The 25,819-nt window shown below is 36.7% G+C and overlaps 1 protein-coding gene and 1 non-coding gene across 3 annotated transcripts in view; both read right to left on the reverse strand.

Annotated features, from left to right (window-relative positions):
- Positions 1-25,819, reverse strand: part of SGCZ (sarcoglycan zeta) — a 528,743-nt gene that overhangs the window by 118,852 nt on the left and 384,072 nt on the right. The window lies entirely within an intron of this gene.
- On the reverse strand, positions 19,213-19,376 carry LOC143670060 (U1 spliceosomal RNA). The gene has a single exon (XR_013169241.1). It is a non-coding gene; the product is annotated as a U1 spliceosomal RNA (small nuclear RNA).

Genomic DNA, 25,819 nt, shown 5'->3' on the forward strand with positions numbered 1-25,819 from the left:
AGGTGGTGTAACAAAAAGAAATAGTTTGAAATTTTAGGACATAGAGACCAGAAATTGAATCCTAGTTTATGGTAGTCAGCATAATGCCCACTGAGCCTACCCCAGGGGGGTCTATGCCCTAATTCCTGGAATGTAAATACACTATATAAAAAGGAAACCCATGAGAAAAATATTCTATTGGGGAAAAAAAAAAGGGTAGTGGGAACTTCAGAAGAACATTCCAGAACACATCTTATCATCCTGAAACTCTTACTTGAGATTATATGGTCTCAGAGGATGTTGATTAATCCCAAAATGATCAATATTTTGGGGGCTAAAAAACATGTTTTGGCCAAGGAACTCATACTCTAGAGTGCTCTGGGTCTTCAAACAGTCCAGGACGGGGGGGGGGGGGGGGGTCCAAGCAGCCATATGCTACTCCCATCTTGGGAGCTGGGGCATCTACTTCTCCCATATAGCAAGTAGGAAACTGAGACCCTGTCAGTTGCAAAGTGGGTAGGGAGGTGTCTGGCCAATGCTTTTGAGATAATACTCTTAAAACAACTTAGCAAGAGAAAGTAGCACAGTTAGTTGAAGAAAGCTGCTGTCAGTTGGTTGCCATTCAAGCAAGGCATGGCCACAAGTTACTAGACAAGAGAATCCACTGAGGCTGGGGAAGCCACTGGGCAGCTCCCTTTTTGGATGTCTGGACTTTTCTCTTGGGTTTTGAATGCACAGAGAGCTAGCACTTCCCTAAAAATGGTGCCACCAATTTCCCTTCCCTGTCAATGTTTTGGTTCTTGGTAATGAGGCCCCATCTTTTCTTCAGATTTTCCCATAGAACTGAGCAAGTGAGAACCTCACTGTTTTCCCCTGTGAGATACCCCAAAAGTCTCTTGATGGAAGGAATGTTTTTGAAGGGACCCTGCAAAATTTCCTCCCCTTTTTCTAGAGACTCTGGCTCCCACCTAAGTCCAGAAATGTACAGATCTCCCTGCTGGTGACCTGATTAGAGATTCCCTCTCCTCATGCAATTCTCATGTTGGGGATTGAATCTGTCCCACCTAAAAGGCACATTCAGGTCACAATCTCTGGTCCTATGAGTGTGGACCCATTGTAAATAGGATGTCTTGAAGATGTTACTTGAGTTAAGGTGTGGCCCCATTGAATCGGGGTGGGCTCTAATCCAGATGACTGAGTTCTTTATAAACAGAGTGAAAGTCAGATAGAGAGAAAAGCCCCAGGGAGCAGCCAGAAGCCAGAAGTCAAACAGAACCCAAAGAGAAAGATGCTGTTATGTACATTGCCATGTGACAGGAAAGCCAAGGAATGTCAAAGTTTGCTGCCCATACCAGAAGATACTCTGGGAAGAAATAAACCTTGCAGCCTCTCTGAAACTGTGAGCCATAAATTGCTGTTGTGCTCTAGTTTGCTAGCTTCCAGAACGCAATACACCAGGAATGGAATGGCTTTTTAAAGAGGGAGTTTAATAAGTTGCTAGTTTACAGTTCTAAGGCTGAGAAAATTTTCCAATTAAAACAAGTCTATAAAAATGTCCAATCAAAGGTATCCAGGGGAAGATACCTTGGTTCAAGAAGGCCAATGAAGTTCAGGGTTTCTCTCTCAAGTGAGAAGGCACATGGTGAACAGAGTCAGGGTTCCTCTCTCGTCTGGAAAGGCATATGGCAAACATGGCATCATCTGCTAGTTTTCTCTCCTGGCTTCCTGTTTCATGAAACTCACCCAGAGGCATTTTCCTTCATCTCCAAAGGCTGCTGGCTGGTGAATTCTCTGCTTCTCATGGCTATGTCATTCTTCTCTGCTCTCTCTGAATCTCCTTTTCTCCAAAAAGTTTCCTCTTTTATAGGATTCCAGTAAACTAATCAAGACCCATCTAGAATGGGTAGAGACACACCTCCACCTAATCCACCTTAACAACTAGTCTTGATAGAGTCACATCTCCAGGGAAATGAACTAGTTAAAGTTTCAAATATGTAGTACTGAATAGGGATTAGAAGAAATGGCTACCTTTACCAAATGGGATGGGGATTAAAACATGGCTTTTTTCTAAGGTGCATACATCCTTTCAAACTGGCATGTGTTGTTAATCAAATAAATAACTACATAAACAAATGATCGATATATGAGCACTTTTACATACTAAACAGAAATATATATACATGTGGAACAAAACACATACATAAGAATTGTAGTATTACTCGTAAAAGCCCCAAACTCTATTCAACTGTAAAATATCATCAAAAGTAGAATGGAGAGATAAATAAAATAGATGGGACACTAGCAAGACTGACAAAGAAAAAAAGAGAGGGGATACAAAAAAAAACAAAGTCAGAAAGAGAAGGAGTGCATTACCACAGACCCTGAAGAAATAAAATAAATCATAAGAGGATACTATGAAAAACTATGTGCCAACAAACTAGACAACTTTGATGAAATGGACAAACTCCTGGAGACACACAAACAAGCTATACTGACTCGGGAAGAAATAGAAGATCTCAACAAACCAATCACAAATAAAGAGATTCAATCAATCATTAAAAATCTTTCTACAAAGAAAAACCCAGGGCCAGATGGCTTCACAGGGGAATTTTATCAAATATTCCAGAAAGAAATAATACCAATCCTGCTCAAACTTTTCCAAAACATTGAGGAAAAAGGAATTCTACCTAACTCATTTTATGAAGCTAATATCATTTTAATACCAAAACCGAGTAAAGATGCGACAAGAAAGGAAAATTACAGGCCAAACTCCCTAATAGAACATAGATGCAAAAAATTCTCAATAAAATATTAGCAAATTGAATCCAACAACAGATTGAAAGAATTGTACACCATGACCAAGTGGGATTTATGCCAGGAATGCAAGAACAGTTCAATGCAAGAATATCAATTAATCTAATACAGCACAGTAACAAATTGAAAGGGAAAAAAAATACATGATCATCTTGATTGATGCTGAAAAAGCATTCAACAAAATTCAGCATCCTTTTCTGATAAAAACAATCCCAAAAGACAAAAATCAAAGGTAGCTAGCTCAATATGATAAAGAGAATATATGAAAAACACATAGCCAGCATCATACTCAATGGAGAGAGACTGAAAGCTTTCCACCTAAGATCAGGAATGAGACAAGGATGCCCACTGTCACCACCATTATTCAACATCGTGCTAGAAGTTCTAGCAAGAGCAATCAGGCAGATCAAAAAATAAAAAGCATCCAAATTAGAAAGGAAGAAGTAAGACCCTCATTATTTGCAAATGATATGAAACTACACTTGAAAGATCTTGAGAAATCTACAGCAAAGTTACTTGAGCTAATAAACAAAGTCAGCAAGGTAGTGGGATATAAAATTAACGTGCAAAAATCAGTAACATTTCAACACACAAGCAATGACCTAGCTGAGGAGTCAGTCAAGGAAAAAAACTCCATTCAAAACATCAAAGAATCAAGTACTTAAGAATGAACTTAACTAGGGACATAAAGGACTTGAACACAGAAAACTAAGTAACATTGCTAAAAGAAATCACATGAGATCTAAATAGGTGGAAAGGCATTCCCTGCTCACGGATAGGAAGGCTAAATATAGTTAAGATGTCAATTCTCCCCAAATTGATCTAGTTTCAACACAGTGCTGATCAAATTCCAATAAGCTCTTTGAAGATTTGGAAAAGCTAACTGCTAAATTCATCTAGAAGGGAAGGAGACCCTGAATAGCTAAAAGCATCCTAAAAAAAGAAGAACGCAGTGGGAGGATTAACACTCCATGACTTCAAAACCTATTATAACCTATTATAAACCTATTATAAAGCCATAGTGATCAAAACGGCATGGTATTGGCACAAAGATAGAAGCATTGACCAATGGAATCGAATCAAGAGTGGAGAAATAGACCACAAAATCTATGGGCAATGGATTTTTGACAAGGACCCAAATCCTCTGAACTGGGACAAGATAGTCTTTTCAATAATTGGGCATGGAAGAACTGGATATCTATAGCCAAAAGAATGAAAGAGTACCCCTATCTTATACCCTACACAAAAAGTAACTCAAATACCAAAATATAAGAACCATAAACCTTCTAGAAGAAAATGTAGGAAAACATATTCAAGACCTATAATAGGAGGTAGCTTCCTAAACTTTATACCCAAAGCACAGGCGACAAAAGAAAAAAAAAGATAAATGGGAACCCCTCAAAATCAAATGCTTCTGTACTTCAAAAGACTTTGTCAAAAAGGTAAAGAGGCAGCCAACTCACTGGGAGAAAACATTTGGAAATCACATATCAGACAGAGGTTTGATTTGCTGTATATACAAAGAAATCATACAACTCAACAACAAAAGAACAAACAACCCAATTAGAAAATGGGCTAAAGATATGAATAGACATTTTCCTGAAGAGCAAATACAGATGGCTCAAAAGTACATGAAGAGATGCTCATTTTCATTGGCTATAAGGGAAATGCAGATCAAGACTACAATGAGATACCACCTCACACCTATAAGAATGACTGCTATTAAACAACCAGGAAACTATAAATGTTGGAGAGGATGTGGAGAAACTGGGACACTTATGCACTGCTGGTAGGAATGTATAATGGTGCAGCCACTAAGGAAGACTGCTTGGTAGTTCCTTAGGAAACTAAATACTGAGTTGCCCTATGATGCAGCAATAGCACTACTTGGTATATACTCAGAACAGGTGAAAGCAACAATACAAACAGACATTTGCAAACCAATGTTCACAGCAGCATTATTCACAATTGCCAAAAGATGGAAACAAACCAAGTGCCCATCAACAGAGGAGTGGATCAACAAAATGTAGTATATACATATGATGGATTATTATGCTATAGTAAGAAAAATGACAACCTGAAGTGCATGATGAGATGGATGAGCCTTGAGAACATAATGCTGAGTGAACTTAACCAGACATAAAAGGATAGATACTGTATGATTCCACTTTTATAACCTCCATAAATGTATAACAGAGGCTTATAATACAGAATATAAGGGATTTAGATAGAAGCTAGACATGGGTGTATCGTTAGCTAATGAGATTGAACTCCAATGTAAGTGTGCTGGTTTGAAACAATTTATGAACCCTAGAAAAGCCATGTTTTAATCCTAATCCCATTTTGTGAAGGCAGCCATTTCTTCTAATCCCTATTCAGTACTGTATGTTTGAAACTTCAATGAGATCATCTCCCTGGAGATGTGACTCAGTCAAGAGTGGTTGTTAAACTGGAATAGATGGAGACCTGTCTCCACCCATTGGAGTGGGTCTTGATTAGTTTACTGGAATCCTATAAAGTGGAAGCATTTTGGAGAATGAGAGAGATTCAAAGAGAGCAGAGAATGCAGCAGCATCACGAAGCAGAGAGTCCACCAGCTAGTGATGTTTGGAGATAAAAAAGGAAAACACTTTCTGGGGAGCTTCATGAAACAGGAAGCCAGGAGAGAAAGGTAGCCAATGATGTCGTGTTCACCACGTGCCTTTCCAGATAAGACAGAAACCCTGACCATGTTTGCCATGTGCCTTCTCACTTGAGAGAGAAACCCTGAACTTCATTGGCCTTCTTGAACCAAGGTATCTTTCCCTGGATGCCTTATATTGGCTATTTCTATAGACTTGCTTTAACTGGGACATTTTCTCAGCCTTAGAACTGTAAATTAGCAACTTATTAAATTCCCCTTTTTAAAAGCCTTTCTGTTTCTGGTATGTTGCATTCCAGCAGCCAGCAAACTAGAACAGTAAGGGAATAGATAGAAGTGGTTCTCTAGTGGGTCTGTAAGTAATATTACCATATGGAAGATGAACAAGACTGAAAGGGGTTGCATAGACCTACAGGTCCCACTAATTTACACTAGAAATATGAATTAGTTCTTGCAAGAATTACTTCAAAGATATGATTCTTGTATAAAGAGTGTTTAAGTCCAGGGTACCAGGGGAAAACTGCTATTGCATGCTATGAGTTATGTTCAGAAGGAAATCATCAGTACTACCACAGCGACAGCAGAGGTAAATAATGGGGCGGGGGGACAAGAGTTAAGAGTTTTCAATTTCCTATTTGGTGACGGTGTGTTTATTGGTTTTCTTTCTCTTGGGAACAATGAAATTACTTAAAATAGAGAATGTTGATGGATTGTGGACTTTGGGCCCTATACATGATGGCCGATGAATGCAGGTGGCTGAAGGATACACTGACTGAGAAGTAGATTGGCGAACGATGGTGTATACTTATGAACAAAGGTTGTGCTGCTACAAAAAGGAACAAAGTCATGAGGCATGCAACGATGTGAATGAACACGTGGGACACTTGGTGAAACGAAATAAGCCAGAAACAAAAGAACAAGAATGGTATGGTCACCTTTAGGAAATGCTTATAAGAAAACAGAGGCCTAGATTGTAAGCTTTTAGAGCAGAAACATTAAGTCCAGAGGGGTGATTATCATTTCTGGATTTTGAGAGGCTGTTTTATATATATAAAACCTGATATTTAGAGATAAGAATGAAGCCAAACAGGTTGGGGTTAAAGTAATTCAGAATATAGGGGTAAGGAAGACAGTGTCTATATTTTAGCAGCACACATACTCTTTGAGACCAATGGAGGAAAGTTTTATCTGGTCTGGAACTGAAATTTTCTATAGTGCATAATCTAATTCACCCTATCTGTAGAGCTCATTTGAACAATTGAAACCCAGAGAGCACAGAATAGGAAAGAGGTCTTTTAATCCTGTATAGATTATTGCAATGCCTAGATACATCCTAGAGTATACTAAGCAGATAATCAAAAGGAATTGGCAATACTCCATGAGTGATGAGAGAAGAGTATGAAACTATTAAACCTTACCATCAGGGAATCCCTTGACACTGTGCCAAACTTTAGCAACACCCAAATCAATAGGCCATGCCCTCGATCAGGGGGCTTACTCTTGTGAAGATTTTGTGAAGCTTATCTAGGTAGCGGAGAAGCGTAGACTACCTATAGCATGCCTGAGAGTTATTTCTGGAGGACCTCTTCTGTTGCTCAAATGTGACCTCAGTCTGTCTAAGCCCAACTCTGCAAGTGAAATCATTGCCCTCCCCGCTACATGGGACATGACATCCAGGGGTGAAAGTCTCCCTGGCGCTGTGTGAGATGACTCCCAGGAATGAATCCAGACCTGGCACTTTGGGATCAACAATTCCATCCTGACTCAAAGGTGGAAGAGAAGTGTAGTTAATAAAGTATCAGTGGCAGAGAAGTTTCAAAAAGAGTCAAGAGGCTACTCTGGGAGGTTGCTCTTACACAAGCTTCAATTAAACCTTGCTACCTATCATCACCAGCCAACTCCCAACTAAGACCATTCAAACCAATTTTAAAGAACACCTAGGGCAATATATAAGATTCCACCAGGGTCCCATGCACTAGAGAAAATTTCCAGAAACCTACAGCCTCCAAATGGGTCCCTGGCCCAGATAAGTCCTGAAACCTCGCCCATCCTCTCCAGAACATCAGATCCTTCCATCTCCCTACCCCATATTAGTGACAGACCCTTACAATATGAAAAATTTAGAATGGCCATAGCCCAAACACCCCTAAAGAGAGGGATGGGAAGATCAAGGGTGATGGTGAAGTTATACAGAGAAGATTTAAATTGATATCTCTTTTAGTCTCCAGTATTTTAGAGCAGCTAGAAGTAAAAACCTAAAACTGTGAAATTGTAACCCATGTCAAACTCTGAAATATGTTCTACAACTAATTGTGGTGCTGTGTTTTGAAATTTATAGCTTTTTGGTACTTAAGTTTTATATACAGCATATATTTTAAAAAGAAGGAAAAATGTCGATTGTGATAAAAAAATGTTTAAGCCCCCTAGACTCCTATATTCTGGAGCACCTGGAAGGAAAAATATGAGATGATGAGATAGTAGTAGCCCCTGATAAACTCTAAATATTAGTAAAGCATATGGTTCAGGTTAATATTAAAAAAAATAAAAATACAAAACCCAATTATGCAAAATCAAGTCTAGTCTACATGATGTAAATGTTTGTAGAAATAAATTCCATTTTTCATTATTTCCTGATATGAAGAATTATAACACAAATTCATAAAAAAACAGAATGCAAATATATACATATATATAATCTAAATTTTAGAAACAATGAAACTATATTGGTAATATGAACCTTTTAGTCCAGTTGGACTAAAAATTTGAAAAATTTAATATTTATATGGAAGTTTTAATTTTCTCAGTCCCCCTCTGTTAGAATTTAAGGTAGAATATCCACTTGAAAAAAGGTGTAAAGAATGATTATGTTGCTTGTAAACTGATATTTAGTAAGTAGTGAGAATTTAAAATACTAGAAAACATTACAAGCCTAATCCTAGATATTCTAATGAAAAGGCATCTCTTTTAGCTATCTTTTCAGCATATATTCACATTGATTTTCAAATTACTTTGTGTTGCTTCCTATTGAAACGGAGCTCGAAGGATATTAAGGAATGATGAGAAAAAAAGAAAGGAAGAAAGAAAGAAAGACACAGACGGGCTCAGGGGGTCTGAAGCTTGAGTTTACTTCAGACAGACTTCAGACAATTTTATTCTTAACCAGATCCTAGTTATATACCACAGGATGTCAATAGATATGCAGGCATTTCCTGAGGGAGCAAAATTCTTATCTTACAGTGTTCTTCATACTTAACATAACCATTTGGGGTAAACATTCTCTTCCTCCCAGACTGCTCTACATAACAATCTCCACAGTTTACCACCGCCATCCTGAGGCCAGCAGCTTGCAACAAATTCTGTAGGTCTTGCTTTAAACTCTTGGCTTCTACAACTTCGTTATATTTTTTCCTCTTTTTCAGAACTACTTCTTCCTTTGATTTTTTTTTTTTTTTAGTAAAATTCACAAAGGTTTAGATGTTTTTTATAAGCCTTCAATAAGTAGGTGAATATTCTGTTATAGTCGTTCAGTAAAGGACCTTTTTATTTTCAAGCCACTTAAAAAAAAGAGTAGAATGGATATAAAAATTGTTGTATATTTATAAAAGAAATTAACTTGCACAATGAAAACAATGATCTACTTCTACATAAAAAACTGTATTAAAATCACAAGTATATAATACTAAGAGAAAGAAGTCAGGCACAGAATAATAGATAGTGTATGAATTCATTTATATGAAGTTCAATTTTGGAGAAGAGACTACTTTTGAGAGAAGTGACAGAGAGAACAAAAGGCAGCCTTCTAAGTTGTTGCTAATGTTCTAAATCTGATCTTAATCTTGGTTGCATAGCTGTGTTAACTCTAAAAATCCTTCACGGAGTAATTTTAAGATTTGTCTACTTTATATATGTTGCACTACAATAAAAAGTTACCACATACACACAGACTGTAGCCACCTCAACCGTGTGTGTGTGTCTGTATCATATATAACAAAAATATTAAGAGGAATTTCAAAATCTGTATAAATTATCCTATGTTGGTGTCAATGTTGAAATGGTCAAGGCAGCTCATTCATGTGTCTTTCACCATAGAAATGGAGGTCCAGAAACCAAAAGCAGCAAAAGATTCATTTCAAGGGGGAGCCTAAAGAGAGCCCATACAATAGAGATACCAAAAGTTTTAGAGGGAAAAAGTGTTAACACATGGAAATGTAAATCTCTTCTATGGACTCAAAATGTGGATAAAATCTTTAATCAATGTCTTGTGTGTATGAGTCTGTCTGTGCTTAAGTGTAAATCTAGACAAAGAGACTTAAGTTTCCTTCTAGAGAAATGGGGTTCTGAAACAGGAAATGTATGTTGAGAGTCAATTTATGAATTAATAAATGTGTTCAGGGACCTTATGCAATGTATACATTTGAATGTGCTTTACATATGGGCTGGTTTGAAAGGATTATGTATCCTAGAAAAGCCATGGTTTAATCCTACTCCATTTTGTAGAAGCCACTCTTTCTTTTAATCTATATTCAATACCATCCGTTGGAAACTTGATTAGATTATCTCCATGGAGAAGTGACTCACCCAGTTGTGGGTATTAACTTTTGATTAGATGGCTTCCATGGAGTTGTGACTTCACCCATTCCAGGTGCATCTTGATTAGTTTACTGGAATCCTTTAAAAGAGGAAGCATTTTGGATAGAGTCCCTTTTGAATCACAACAGAGCCACAAGAAACTCAGAGCCCATGCAGCCAGTGACCTGTGAAGATGAAGAAGGAAAACATCCCTGCGGGAGCTTCATGAAATAGGAAGCCTGGAGAGAAAGCTAGCAGATGTTGCCATGTTCGCCGTGTGCTTTTCCAGCTGCGAGAGAAATCCTGAACGTCATTGGCCTTCTAGAAACATATCTCTTCCTGGATGCCTTAGATTGGACATTTCTATATCCTTGCTTTAACTGGGACATTTTCACAGCTTTAGAACTATAAACTTGCAACTTATTAAATTCCTCCTTTTTAAAAACTGTTCCAGTTCTGGTGTATCACATTCCAGCAGCTTGCAAACTAGAACAGCATAGTACAGTTAAATGTACTTTTGTGATTGATGAACATCTATAATTCTCACTAGAAGTGACTATGGTTGTTTCTGCTACCATTGTATCTCCATTCTTATCACAGTGTCTGCCACATGGTGGTACTCAATAAATATTTGTTGAACAAGTAAAAATAATGAACTGATTCACTGAAATAAAAGTGATAACAGTGATAGCTAGCATAGAATGTTTTATACTTAGTAGACATCATGCACTCTATACATTGACTGACTTAATTCTCATGACAAATATGTAGTTGTAGTCCCTCAGTATATCACAGTTTGGATTTAATTCAGAAGTGGACAGAGGACTCAGAACTAGAAAAGAGTGGAGAAAATATCTTCAAATAATAGGAATTGGGGGGACTGATGCACCTACTGGGAGACTCCTTAGAATTTCAAATGCAATGGTATTTTATGTAATATATAGGTTACCTCAGTTTTGTTTATGGGAATATTGGTCTTCTAAAAGTTTTAGATTTCACACATATAAATCATTAAATCTCTCTTTCTGTGATTTCTGCCATAGAGTACGCACTCTGGAAGATCTTCCCCATACAACATCAGATAACTCCTCTAATGTATTTTTCCATTTTTCATTGTTTCAAATTTAACAATAAAATCTCTACTCCATCTTCCATCTTTTATCATGTAAAGATGTTGATATTTAACTTTTGCCTCTAAACCTATAGTCAGTTCTATTAATCTCATTCATCTAATAAGCAATTCCCCTCTGTCATCCCTAATGATCTCACAGAGCATCTTTGTTTTTTATTGAATTATTAAAGATTCATAGTATCTTTCTGGGTTTTAAAACCTAATCTATTATTCTTGATCTATATCTATACCAGCCATACATTGGGTTAATTATTATGCTTGTAAGATGTAATGTACATATATTAAAATTTATTTTGCTTTTCATTTTGATGAGACCATTTTGGAAATATTTCATCAATTTATTGATGAATTAGTATTTTCATTTGACTCCCTTTAAGTTTGTGAGCTAATTTTTTTGAGAACTGGTAATTTGTATAAGTAAGATATATTATGGGGTTCTTATAGTTTTTTTCAACATATATTTTCAACAGATATCAATGTAAAAGAATACAATTAAGAGAAAGCACAGAATTCACTATTCATTTTTACGTATATTCTTCATCTGAAATGTTCACATCTAAAACACTACATCTTTACCAAAGTAAATCTGCTCTCGCAATGTCAGAAAACTAAGAGAGAAAAATAAAACATTTATGTCCTGTCAGTGACTTGTCAAAGGGCCAGATGTTATGGCTAATTTAATTGTGCTTAGTACCCAGCAGCCAGTCATTGAATATCATGACAAAGGGAAGCACCTGCTTAGCCTGATAAATCAAGAGATAACCCTTAGTACATTTACGATGCTAGAATTAAATGTTACCTTGGATGATCATCGAAAACATCCAGTCAATATAATTAATGCAATTCTTAGTAGGCATTATCCTTTGCTTGTTCTTCCATTAGGAAACGAGTAATAGTAATAATAATAATGATAGCAGCTAACACTTCTATGAGAATTTAATTCGTCTCAACTCACTTCATCATCGAAATAACCCAGCAAAGCACATACTATCATTCCTATTTTAGAGTTAGGAATCTGAGGCACAGAGGAGATAACCAGCTTCCTAAGCTAGTTATGACACAGCTGTTAAATGGGAGTGGAGGCTGAGATTTAAAGTTACACAGTCTGGCTCCGGGGTCCACGCTCCTAACCATTTGCTTTCTGCTTCCCAGGACACTATGAAATGCTGCTAAACCCCAACAGCAGTGAATGGCATGTCAACAGTCTCTGGGAAATAAAAGCGCTATAACAGAAAGAGTACGGTCAGGAGATGTAAATCCTCATCCTGTTCTAAGCACTAACAGCTGTGCAAACTTAGGTTATTTTTCTGGACATCAGTTTGTCATATGTGAATAAAATACCAGGACACACAACTTTGTTTGTAAGGAAAAATACTAAGTCAATTATATGGGAGTACAAAAATATGGTGCTATAAAGTTGAAATAAACTTAAAAATCTCTCTTGAAATGTTAGTGATCAATGAAAGCGAGGGGTAAGGGGTATGGTAGGTATAATCTTTTTTTTTCTTTTCTGTGTTCATTTTATTTCTTTTTCTATTGTCTTTTTATTTCTTTTTCTGAATTAATGCAAATGTTTTAAGAAATGGTGAATATGCAACTAAGTGATGATATTGTGAATTACTGATTATATATGTTGATGTTTTATTTGGTTTGTTAATTTTTTAATTAATAAATTTTTTAAAAAATGAAAAAAAAATCTCTCTTGACTATAAAACATGAACACCAACATGTAAAATTTTGAAAAATTACTCCCTCCACTGGCCACACTCTTCTCCTCCATCTTCTGATGTAACGGCTTACTCAAACAAACAAAAAAATCCCTGAAATGCAGAAGTGCCTTCAAATATCTCTCCCAAGATTTAAAATATCCAGAGTAAATAAAAATGGTTAATCCCCTGTGATGATCTGAAACAGCATATATCCCAGAAAAGATCATGTTCTTTTTTTAAATTTATTTATTAATTAAAAAAATTAACAAACCAAATAAAACATCAACATATATAATCAGTAATTCACAATATCATCACTTAGTTGCATATTCACCATTTCTTATAACATTTGCATTAATTCAGAAAAAGAAATAAAAAGACAATAGAAAAACAAATAAAACGAACACAGAAAAGAAAAAAAAAGATTATACCTACCATAACCCTTACCCCTTGCTTTCATTAATCACTAGCATTTCAAACTAAATTTATTTTAGCATTTGTTCCCCCTATTATTTATTTTTATTCCATATGTTCTACTCATTTGTTGACAAGGTAGATAAAAGGAGCATCAGACACAAGGTTTTCACAATCACACAGTCACACTGTGAAAGCTATATCATTATTCAATCATCCTCAAGAAACATGGCTACTGGAAGACAGCTCTACATTTTCAGGCAGTTCCCTCCAGCCTCTCCATGACATCTTGAATAACAAGGTGATATCTACTTAATGCATAAGAATAACCTCCAGGATAACCTCTCAACTCTGTTTGGAATCTCTCAGCCATTGACACTTTGTCTCATTTCCCTCTTCCCCCTTTTGGTTGAGAAGGTTTTCTCAATCCCTTGATGCTAAGTCTCAGCTCACTCTAGGATCTCTGTCCCACGTTGCCAGGAAGGTCCACACCCCTGGGAGTCATGTCCCACATAGATGGGGGAGGGTGGTGAGACTGTTCGTTGTGTTAGCTGAAGAGAGAGGCCACATGTTATTTTAATCCACTCTTGTGGATGTAGTCTTATTGTGGGTGGGACCTTTTGATTAGGTTATTTCAACTGAGATGTGACCCACGCTATTCAAGGTAGGTCTTAATCCTTTTACTGGAATCCTTTGTAAGAGGATAAAACACAGAAAGAAAGCCCCAGAGAAGCTGAGAGAGGACAAACAGAAAACAGAGAGGGAGCCACTGAAGCCAGAAGCTGAAGCAATGAAACCCGAAGGAGAAAGACCAGGAGATACCAGTCATGTGCATCGTCATGTGACAGATGATTCCAGATATCGCCTGTTGATACCTTGAGTTGGACACTTTCATGGCCTAAGAACTATAAGCATGTAAGTTAATAAATTCCTGCTTTAAAATCCATGTGACAGAAGCGCTAAAGGCCAGAAATCACTGGCAGCCAGCCCCGGAAGGTCTGTCTTTCAGGAAGAAAGCTGCCTTGATTTGGACTTCTCCTAACCTCAAAATCATTAGCCAATAAATTCCTGTTGTTTGAGCTAATCCACTGCATGGTATTTCATTTAGCAAAGGGAAAACTAAAACTGTTCTGTACATAAAAATAAATTTAAATACCTTCACATAGCTTTTGATGATATTCATAGCAGGAAATAATCCCATTTGAAATAAGGATCTATTGCTATTGACTTGGTTTATAAAGGAGTAAACTGAGGTACGATAAGATTAAATTATTTGCTTAAGATCACACAACTGATAAGTGCCAGAGGTAGCATTCCAACCCCAGAATCTGATTTTACATTGAATTTTAACACTTTGCTGAGGATTATATAGAAATGGGATGTCTGAAACAGTTTAATATAACAGAGAAACAAAAATTAAAAGCAGACTCTTGGTTCTTCCACGCCTTTGTAGTGTAATATTAGGTATTAATGCCTCAGTTACCTTATCTATACAATGGAAATGATAATGGCTTCTGCATCATAGGATTGATGTAAGGATTAAATGACACATTATATGGATATAGTACAGTGCCTGACATAAATTAATCGCACAATCGTTTTAGTTTCCTAGGCTGCTCAAGAAAATACCATAAAATGGGTTGGGTTAAACAATGGGAATCTATTTGCTCACAGCTTGAGATTTGGAAAAAGTCCAAATCAAGATATCAGCAAAGCAATGCTTTCTTCTTGAAGACTGTGGCAGGCATTCTGGAGCTGGCTACTGGCAAACCTTGGTTCTTAGCTTGTAACATGATAAGGCACATGGCCTCCTCTCCTTTCCTCTCCTTTCTCTTTAGGGTTCCCTTGAACTTCAGTTTCTGGCTGCTCTCTGAAGTTTTCTCACTGCCTGAATTTCACTTCACTTATAAAAGACTCCAGTAATATAATTAATGCCCATCCTGATTGAGGTGGGCCAACCTTAACTGAAGTAACCTCATCAAAAGGACCTATTTACTGTGGGTTCACACCTACAGGAATGGATTATATTTAAGAACATTTATATCCAGGGTACATATAGCTTCAAACCACCACAACAAGAAATGGTAATAATAGTTATTGTTATTATTATTTTATTATAAAAAAATACCTAAAAAGACCATCAAACATGAGATACATTTAATCTTATGAGGATATTTTTATATATATGGAATTGCTTAAATAGCAATTATAATCTAGAAGGTTCTTCCAAGACTTTAATAAGGTGAATATTTTAAAGTGCTAGATGGTGACCATATGTCACATACTATGAACATTTATCATAGTGGCTTTCTGAACTAGTTCTCCTTTGTTATAATAATATAAATTGAGTCATGCTTTAGCCTTCAATTAACAACCTTTTAATGCATCTGTATGTGGTAAATGTTGCGCTGTTGCCTTAAGATACAAATTCACAGGCAGCAACATGTCTGTAGTTGAGTTTCTCACAGTCCAGTAAGGGAGACAATTATTATTTTACAGAAAACATGCTCTCTTATATCTCCATGAGAGAAATGAAAGTCAGCTTTCCTTACCCTTCCTTAGAAGTGTATGTTTCAACACCCCAAATAAACATTTGCATGAAATTCTTTTTTTCCGTGTCCATTTACAGAGAATTCAATGTAAGAGAGTTACTATTAGGTGTGACACCAGGAAGCAGAATGTAACATGACATTTTGAAAATAAATCACTCATTGGTTAGTTGTCAGTGACCACTCCATCACAGCTGGTATATGGAGGATAAGAAGAGCAGAATATTCAGAACTTTTAAGAATTTTTGGATACCCAACCTAAAATGGTATTGTGTCTGTGGCCCACGGTGCCATCATGCCCTCCTTGTTAGAGTGGGGACAAATAGGGTTGAGGTAATAAATGGAGTCCTGCTCCAGCTTCGTCTCAGAATGGGGCCAGAGGCTCCATGGACCCACCCAGTGGTCATTACTTCATAGCCCCAAATGTATAATTTAAAGGATGTTTCATACTTGGTTGGTGGATCTTTGCCTGTAGGGTAAGAGCTATCATAGTAGGAAAGACCAAATGGAAGCTTATGAAATGGCCCACCTCCCCCAACCACTGGTGAAATTAAGAATATAAAATATCATCACATCCTGAGGAAGATGGTAGAGATTAGTGCCATCATCAGAGGCTAAAGATGGCAAAGGTGGCAAAATTGATGGTTCTGTCATTTAAGTCAATAGGCGTTACAAAACCAGATAGGTCTTAATGGTAACATTTGACCACTGCAAACTATTTAGTAGTTATTTCAATTACAGCTTTTCTGTTGGTTGCTGTTTTGGCTGGAGCAGGTTAATGCTGCTTCAGGCAAATTGATTGTGGCTGATGATCTGTCAAACACATTCTTTACTGTTCTCATCAAAATGGGGGATTAGAAGCACTTCACATTCAACATGGGGCAGGTTAGAATATACATTCATGATTCTTCTCTGAGACTATTCTTTCTCTCCTCTCAACTGCCACAATATAGTCTGAATGGACTAGTCTCTCTGGACATTCCTCAGGGCATCACGTGTCCACTATATTATTAAAATCATGGACCAGGTGAACAGGAAGTAACAGGAATTTGGTAGGCCATGGTAAGACATGCTTCAGAGGATGGAGACAAACCATATGAAGACTGAGAAGCATACCACCTTTAGCAATTCATGTGGGGAAATTTGTGCTTCTCCAGGACTGTAATTGTAAACTCTGTGGTTCCAGGTTCCTAGTTCTTAGAGGAGAAGTTTCAACCTGAGGACAGAGTAAAAGTCCCATTGAATTATATTGGTGGTAATAGAATGAATCCAACTAAACTTTAAGTTCCCATTTCAATAAAAAAAATAGTAGCAAGGAAAGGAGTCATTGTACGGGCAGGGGTTACTGACCTTGGTAATCAGGAATAGTTGGGACTACTCTTGCACAGAGAGGACAGGGATGATTTTCTTTAGTGTTTAGGTGGTCTGTGACAGCTTTTCTTAATACCTCCATGCCAAGTTGTAATAGCAAATGGATGAATAAAGCAGCATGGCCTGAGAAGGGTCTGGTAACCATGGTATCCAGGGATGATGGTCTGAATCACTCTACCAGGCAAGCTCCTCTATCTAACAGGAGTACTAGTCCAAGGTAATGAGGACTTGAAAGGGGGTTGTTATGGGTTGAACTGTGTTCCCCCAAAAGATATGTTCTAATCCTAACCCCTAGTACCTGTGAATATGACCTTATTTGGAAACAGAGCCTTTGCATATGTTATTAGTCAAGATGACACCATTTTGGACTAATGAGCCCTAATGCACTGTGACTTGTGTCTTTTTATAAGAGGAGAGAAATTTGGACAGAGAGACACAGACATACAGAGATAGAGAAGATAGCTATGTGAAGCAGAGACAAATTGGAGTTATGCTGCCACAAGCCAAGGAATGCTTGAGGCTACAAGAATCTGGAAGAGACAAGGCAGATCTTCTCTTTAGAATTCAGAGAGAACATGGCCCTGTCCACACCTTGATTTCAGACTTCTAGCCTGCAGAACTATGACAAAACAAGTTTCTGTTATTTTAAGCCATATGGTTTGTGGTACTTTGCTACAGTAGTCATAGGAAACTAACACAGGTGGAAAGAAGGGGTATGATAAGTATCAGTTAAGTCCCTGAAATCAACTGCAACAGAAGCTGTTATAATATATCTGCTCACTTTTCTCTAATAACTTTCCCAGGAAACATGATCAATAAAAATTCTACAGAAACTGTTACCACATGCAACAAACCTGCTATAAGAAGCAAGTGGATCCGAACAAGGTATGGCGTGGCCTATAGAAGATACTGTTTTGTTTTCCTTGAGGTCAACCTATCCATCTCCCAGCCCTTGGGAATACAAGCTGCTGGAGTCCCAGCTCCATTTCTTTCTGGGACAGATACAGGGAACTGCATAACTCAAGGTAATGCTCTCTCTTGGGGGAGCACATGTTCAGTGATTGACTGATGCATGGAAATGAATACATCTTTGAAGGGCTCCTCATAGGATCAGCTCAGGACTCAATGGCAAGGATTATGGGTCAGCTCCTTCTCCCCCGTTTTGTCTTCTCTTCCTCATTCTGTTATATGTTACCTCTCAAAACACTGCTCAGTAAACTCTCTGCACACAGCTCTCTATCGTTTTCAGGGAACTCAAATTAAGACACACATTAAATGTACTTTCATTCTTTAGACATTCTCTATTCCTACCCATTCAGCACTTTATTTCTAAATTTTATTCTAAGGCATGTTTTTATATGATCATGCTTCTCTGAGCTTAAACTTTTTTTTTTTTTTTTTTTTTTGGTGAGCAATTCTCCAGACAAAATCAGGATCTATTAGAAGTAATGATTGAATACTGGGTTGCCAGTGGTCCACCCAGCACTTGTTTACTCCCAGCACTTGTCAACTCTTTGCAAAATGGCAACTCCCCCTGCACTGGGGAGGGTCTTGCAAATGGAAGTCAGTGGTCCGCCTGGATCCGGTGACATCCGACCTACGTCACGCGGAGGAGCAGGCATGTGTCGTTGACAAGGTAAGGAACCATTTGCCTAGGTAACGGAAACGTTTCAAGGTTCCCTGCAAGTTAAAGAGGACTCAGATTCATTTTATCACATTACAGGAAAAGTGGGGTAGACTACAGAGGTTTCAGAAGCTCTCTAATTTAGGTGGCTGGACTGTTCCCCCATCCTAACGGAGGGCGCGCCCCCGCTCGTGGCTTTGCACAGGCCCCAAATGGTAGGGTACTGCTTTGAGTGGCTAGTTGGGCACCCCACTGGTGAAGCCGAGAAGCCTACTGGAAAGATTGCAAGACCCTCCACCTACAGACTCATAACTGGCCAGTCTACTTCAGTCCGCACTTCAGATAACCGACAAAGACTCAGGGTCAACACCTGAAACAGCCAATGACATCTAACTTTTGAAAACCTCCCTCAGGGGAGGGCACGAACGCAGTCCCCCACTACCACAAATTATGCAGTCGAGTTTCCCACATTTGGGGAAATTGCAGGGGTCAGTACATCTGGAGTGCAATGGATAAGCCTCGCCCTGGGAAAACCACCTTCGTGATCATGGTGTCTCCCCTGCCAGGTAAGTATGAGCTTAAACTTTTAAAGTGACTCAATCACAAATAACGTCCAAACTTTTTGGACTTACATTGCAAGTAATGCAATATAGACCCAACTCTATTCTCCCTACCAGGTAGATCATCAATTATTACTTTAATATTAAAAATAATTTAATAATAATTATTACTTTAATAATTGATATCTATCTATGAAGAAGAAGAAATGGAAATACTAAATACCCAACAGGACCAATAGTAACATTACAATTGAATGCTAGTATTTTCCTTGTCACAGATAAAATTAGCACCAGAGACTATGATGGGTATGAACCTAGTGGCAGAGGCAGAAGAAGTATTTCCACATATGAAGGGCAGAAGGATGAAAGGGAAGTAAGTCAAAGAAGTCTTTAAACGTTCTAATTGTATATTTCATGGCTGTGTGCCAAAACTCAGGGTTGCCATTTAGTATATATTATATAGATTATGCTTCTTGAAAGTATTCATATGTGAACACTCAATTACACTGAAATAATAGTTATATACTTTTATTACTTTGATTATGTCTGCCACGTAGAAAACAAATATAAGCCCAGATCCATGGATGGTTTTTCATAGAAAGACTGATGTTTCGTAGAAAAGCTTTTACTGTGTTACTATAAAATTTATAAAATGGCCAGAGAGAAAGAGACGTGACAAAGAAAAGAACGAAGGAGGCCAGTAAACCCATTTCAGATTATAGCCATTAAATTACTTGTAATTTCACATAACGCACTTTCTTTGAAGCACTTACCAAATTCTTTTTGAAACTATTTTTTTCTGTTACTGTGACCCTACTAACATCTTCCTCAATCCATTAAATAGTCTCCACGTAAAAAAAAAAATCTTTGGTGTGTTTTTTTTTCTGGTTATTTTATTCATTAAAATCTATTGTAGGTATATGGGAAGTCTGTATTTTATGCATGATTTTCTCATAAATGTACAACTTCTCTTGTTAAAAAAACTATCATAATTTTAATTGCTAGAGAAAAACTTTTAAACTTTGTTTAAACTTTGGTGTATTTTGAAAATGCAAGTTTGGTGTCCTTCATTTTCTAGGTTCAGCTAGTGATCCCACAGATTTCTATTTGGCACTTACACAGGCTTTCAGCATCTCTTATTTTATATTCTAAATGCACTCTCTGTTGAAATTACTTACATTTACAACCATCAATTTTGTTCAATAGACTAAGTTCAAATTTCAGTTGTTTTACATTGTGTCTAGTCATTTCGTTCCCTTTGTTAAAAATGTGTTCTCAACAAATGAATGCCATAGATAATCTCTATTTTCACTGAGCTGTAAAGAGTTTATTAAAGAGCAGAGGTGAATTATTTAGTGTTTCACACAAAAAGCTATAAGATCAATTGATTACGGGTGAGGAAACAGAAAGTAATCATTGAAGAGATGCTGATTAGTTTCAATAAGGTAAAAAGAACTCTACTAATATCAAATATTGGAATTTAAAAGAACCTTAGCGACCATCATCTTTCTCTTTTCTTTTTTTCTTTTTTTTTTTTACATGGGCAGGCACCAGACCATCATCTTTTAACACTAAAAACTGAAGCAGAGTCTTGAAAGTACAGATTAATGTTGAGTTTGGAATAATGGTAAATCATTCAGATACACATAGCCAATGAACAGTTGTTTTGTTCTGCTTGGAGGAAAAGCTAAAGGGATCGTTTGGGCAGCTATCTGCATACACATGATATGTAGACAGATAAAAGATATAGAACAGATATAAAAACATAATATTCAAACATTAGTGACAGTAAACAATTTCATTTTCAGTGTTGTCATCTGGAAATAGTTTGCAATTTCATCAATATTAAGATTGAAAAACAAATGAGACAACCTGGAATCACTTTCAATCAACATGGAGAATTTGGTTATTTCAATAAGTTTAATAAGAATCTTGGCAGCAAATGATAATTTATCATAAATTTTATGTTACCTGAGAAAGGAACGTAGTTAGGCTGGTAAAACATAATTTACCAAATACTTCTTAAAGTAATACCTATATCTATGTAATTAGAGGATGATTCAGAAACTGATAGTGGTTCAAGAACAGACACTCCTATATTCAGAGACAATCTAATTACAAATGAAAAAAAACATCATCAGTGAAGGGAACATGGACATTATTTAAGGTTTATAGAAAAATCATGCAAAAAATAGTTAACATATAATCCCTCCACCCCAACACGTACAGTTTTCCCTATTATTAACACTTTGGTTTATTGTGGTAACTTTGTTACATGTGATGAAATAAATCATTGTAATTATACTATTGATTATAGTCCATTGTTTACATTAGGGCTCATTGTTCACATTGTACAGATCTCTGGGTTCTTATAAGATTAAGATTTTTTTTATCTTAATTCTAATACATATATGCAACCTAAAATTTTCCCTTTTAACCACATTTAAATGTCACATTCAGTGGTGCTAATTACATTCATAATCTTTTGCTACTACACTGCCATCCATTATCAAAAATTTTTCATCACTCCACCGAGAATCACTGTACCAATTAAGCATTAACTCTCCATTCCCTACCCTACCTTTCCTCTAGTAATCAGTTTTTCTAGTTACTGACTCTATTACTTTGTATTGTCTAATTATTTCATATCTGTGAGGTTATGCAATATTTTTCCTTTTATGTCTAGCTTATTTCACTCAATATGAAATCTTCAAGGTTCCTCCTGTTGCCACATGTATCAGACCATCACTCCTTTTTTGCAACTAAGTAATATTCCATTGTATAGCTATCACATTTTGTTTTTCTGTTCATCTATTGATAGACACTTGGGTTTCTTTGGCAATTGTGAATAATCTCACTATGAACATTAGTATGAATCGGTTTGAGCCTCTGTTTTTAAATCTTTTGTGCTTTGAAAAACCATGTCATATCGTAATTCTATGTTTAACTTTTTCAGGAACTGCCAAATTGTCTTCCACAGTGGCTGCTTTTATTTTACATTCCCACAAACAATGAATGAGTATTCCTACTTCTCCACATTCTCTCCAATGCTTGTAATTTCCCCCTTTTTAAAAAAAATTATTAGCCATTCTTGTGGGTGTGAATTAGTAAATCCTTGTGGTTTTGATTTGCATTTCCCTAATGGTAATGATGTTAAGCGTCTTTTTATGTGCTCATTGGCAATTTGTGTATCCTCTTTAGAGAATATCTATTCAAGACTTGGCTTCTTATTTAACTCGGTTGTTTGACTTTATGTTGTTAAATTGTGGGATTTCTTTATATATTGATAATAAATCTTCACAGATATGTGGTTTCCAAATATTTCCTCTCATTCTTTTTATTTTTACATTCATGATGAAGTCCTTTGATGCAAACACATTCTTAATTTTGATGATGTCCCATTTATCTGTTGTTCATGATTTCTGTGTAAAGTCAAAGAAACTATTGCCTAACACAAGGTACTAAAGATGCCTCCATGTTTTCTTCTAGGAATTTTATATATTGGCTTATTATATTTACGTCTTTTGAGTTAGATTTTCTATATGGCATAAGGTAAGGCTCCACCTTCATTCTCTTCATATGGATATCCAACTTTTCTAGGACCATTTTTCTTTTTTTCTTTTTTTTTATTTTGCATGGGCAGACACCAGGAGTTGAACTTGGGTCTCCGGCATTAGCACCATTTTTAAGAGACTATATTCTCCCCACTGAGTGGACTTGAACACTCTTGTCAAAAATCGTTGACCATAGATGCGAGGACTTATTTTTTGAATTATCAGTTCAATTCCCTCATTCAATATGTCTGTCATCACACCAGTACTGTTTTGATTGTTGTAGCTTTCTAATAAGTTTTTTCTTAACATTTTTATCATGAAATATAACATATATGAAGAACAATACATTTCAAAGTACATTTTACAAGACGATATAGAACAAATTTCAAAGTATGGCATGAGTATTTCCTTCTAGCTGCTCTAAGACACTGGGGACTAAAAAGAAATCTTAATATAATGATTCAGTAGTCATACTCATTTGTTAAATCCTATCTTCTTTGTTACATCTCATTCTTCTTTGATGCTTCTCCCAATCTTTAAGGATATTTGGGCAATGACCATTCTAACTTTTTTATGTTGAAAAGGAGTGTTGACATTATGGTGTAGAGGAATGCAACTGGTTGATGCTTTTGGAGAGACTGGTAACTCTGTGGTTCAGGAATTATCTGGCCTAGGAACCATATGAAGGTTACCATTTATTTTTAGGTTATTTTGAAAAATAAACTTAGTGAGTGAAACTTTTATAGAGTCTCAGAGCCCTGGGTATTCTTTAGAATTTACAGGAATATTATTGGTTGGGGCTTTGTAAACCATGGCAATTTACCATATCTAGCTGAAGCTTCCATATTAGTAACCTCTAGAATAGCTTCTGAACTCTACTTGACATCTCTTAGCCACTGATAACTTATGTTGTTTCACTATTTCCCCCTTTTGGTCAGGTAGACATTGTTGGTTCCATGGTGTCAGGGCCAGGCTCATACCTGAGAGTCGTGCCCCATATTGCCAGGGAGACTCACATGTCTGGATGTCATGTCTCATATGGAGGGAGCATAATGATTTTACTTGCAGAGTTGGGCTTTGAGAGAGAGAGGCCACATCTGAGCAACAAAAGAGGTTCTCTGGAAGTAACTCTTAGGCATAATTATATGTAGACTTAGCTTCTCCCTTACAGAGATAAGTTTCATAAGAGCAAGCCTCAAGATCAAGGGCTTGGGCTATTAACTTGGGAGTCCCTAATGTTTGAGAGAGTATAAGGGATTTCCAAGGTGAGAAAGTTTAATAGTTCCATATTTTTTCTCTAGTCCCTCAAGGGATTTTGCCAATATTTTTCAATTATCTACCCACCATACTCTGGAGTGTATCTGGATATTACATTGAGCTATACAGAATTGCAAAACCTTGTTCCCAATTCTAGGCTTCATGTGTTTAGGCTATTTAACTGAACTGTCCAGTCATGTTAAATTAATTGTATACTACAGAAAATTTATGTTTTGGACAAAATAAAGCTCTTTAACCTTGGTCTCATATAGTAGCTGAAGTTCCAAAATACAGACAATATTGTCCCTTACCCTGTATTCATATTTACCTTAGTCCCAGTCAGATAGGCTATGTTTTTATCTCTAACTGAAGCCTGATCTCTTTTTCAGCTTCTTTAACATTTGCAATACATAGGAATGCTGACTTTCAGAGCTGCAGAACTCCAATTCTGAGCCTTAGATGTCACACAGGCAGCCAAGTTCTAGGAAAATACCATGTATCTCAGATTTTAGAGGCAAAACTTAAAGCTCAGGAATAAATGTGACTGCTGTAAGACTTTACAATCCAGGCTCCAATTTTCCTATAAGTATTTCTTTAAAAAGACCATAAAATATTAATACTTTTGTTTCTGGCTCATTTTGCTCAAAAGAAAGTATTCATGGTTCATTCATCTCATTGCATGCCTCATGACTTTGTTCCTTTTTGCAGCTGCACAATATTCCATCATATGTATACATCACAGTTTACCCTTCTTCTCAGATAATGTACCCTTTGGCAACCTCTATCCATTGGGTATCATGAATAATGTCTCCATAAACATCAGTGTGTAAATGTTTCTTTGAGTCCCTGCTTTCAATTGTTTTGAGTATATTCCCAGTAATGGGATTGACTATTCATTTGGCACCCTATATTTAGCCTCCTGTGGATCCATTGCATTATACCCTGGAGGGGCTGCCCCATTTTGCCACTCTACCAACTCTGAATAGGTATAAATCTCTCTCCATATTTGTTCTAGCACTTGAATCTTTCTGCTTATTTATTTATTTCGAATCTGCAGATTTTGTTGAGATATATTCACATACCATATATTCTATCCAAAGTAAACTATGTTTCACAGGAACCTCACTTAATTGTACAAGCATTGTCATGCTCGATTTTAGACAATTTTCATTGCCCCAAAGAGAAAAATAACAGATAGACACACCCACCCCAAACAGAAAATCCGAAACTATCCTTAACTCTTGCCCCCCCCGCCATTATGTACTCCTAGTATTGTTATGGTACTAGTGATGTATTCCTGTTAAATATATATCTTAGTATGCAATGAGTAGTTTTTCCCACATACTCCGCTATTATTAACTCTTTGTCAAAGGTCATAACTTTGAAGTAGTTCATACAAGAACTTATTTATACTTGTAGTGTTAAATGGTGAGGTGGCTCTAAACAACCCCTTTCAATCATATTCATCTTCAATATGGCACTATTACTTATAAACCCACGAATGAACTACCATCACCTCTATTCATTCCCATACTTTTAAGTTATATCTCATTAACTACTCTGTACATGTTAGGTAACTATGGTCCCCTATACTTTACATTTTAAGACTCTGAGTTTACATTTGCCAGGGGGTCATATTAGTGAAT

Source organism: Tamandua tetradactyla, chromosome 26 (genome assembly GCF_023851605.1).
Source record: "Tamandua tetradactyla isolate mTamTet1 chromosome 26, mTamTet1.pri, whole genome shotgun sequence".
Taxonomy (NCBI): Eukaryota; Metazoa; Chordata; class Mammalia; order Pilosa; family Myrmecophagidae; genus Tamandua; species Tamandua tetradactyla.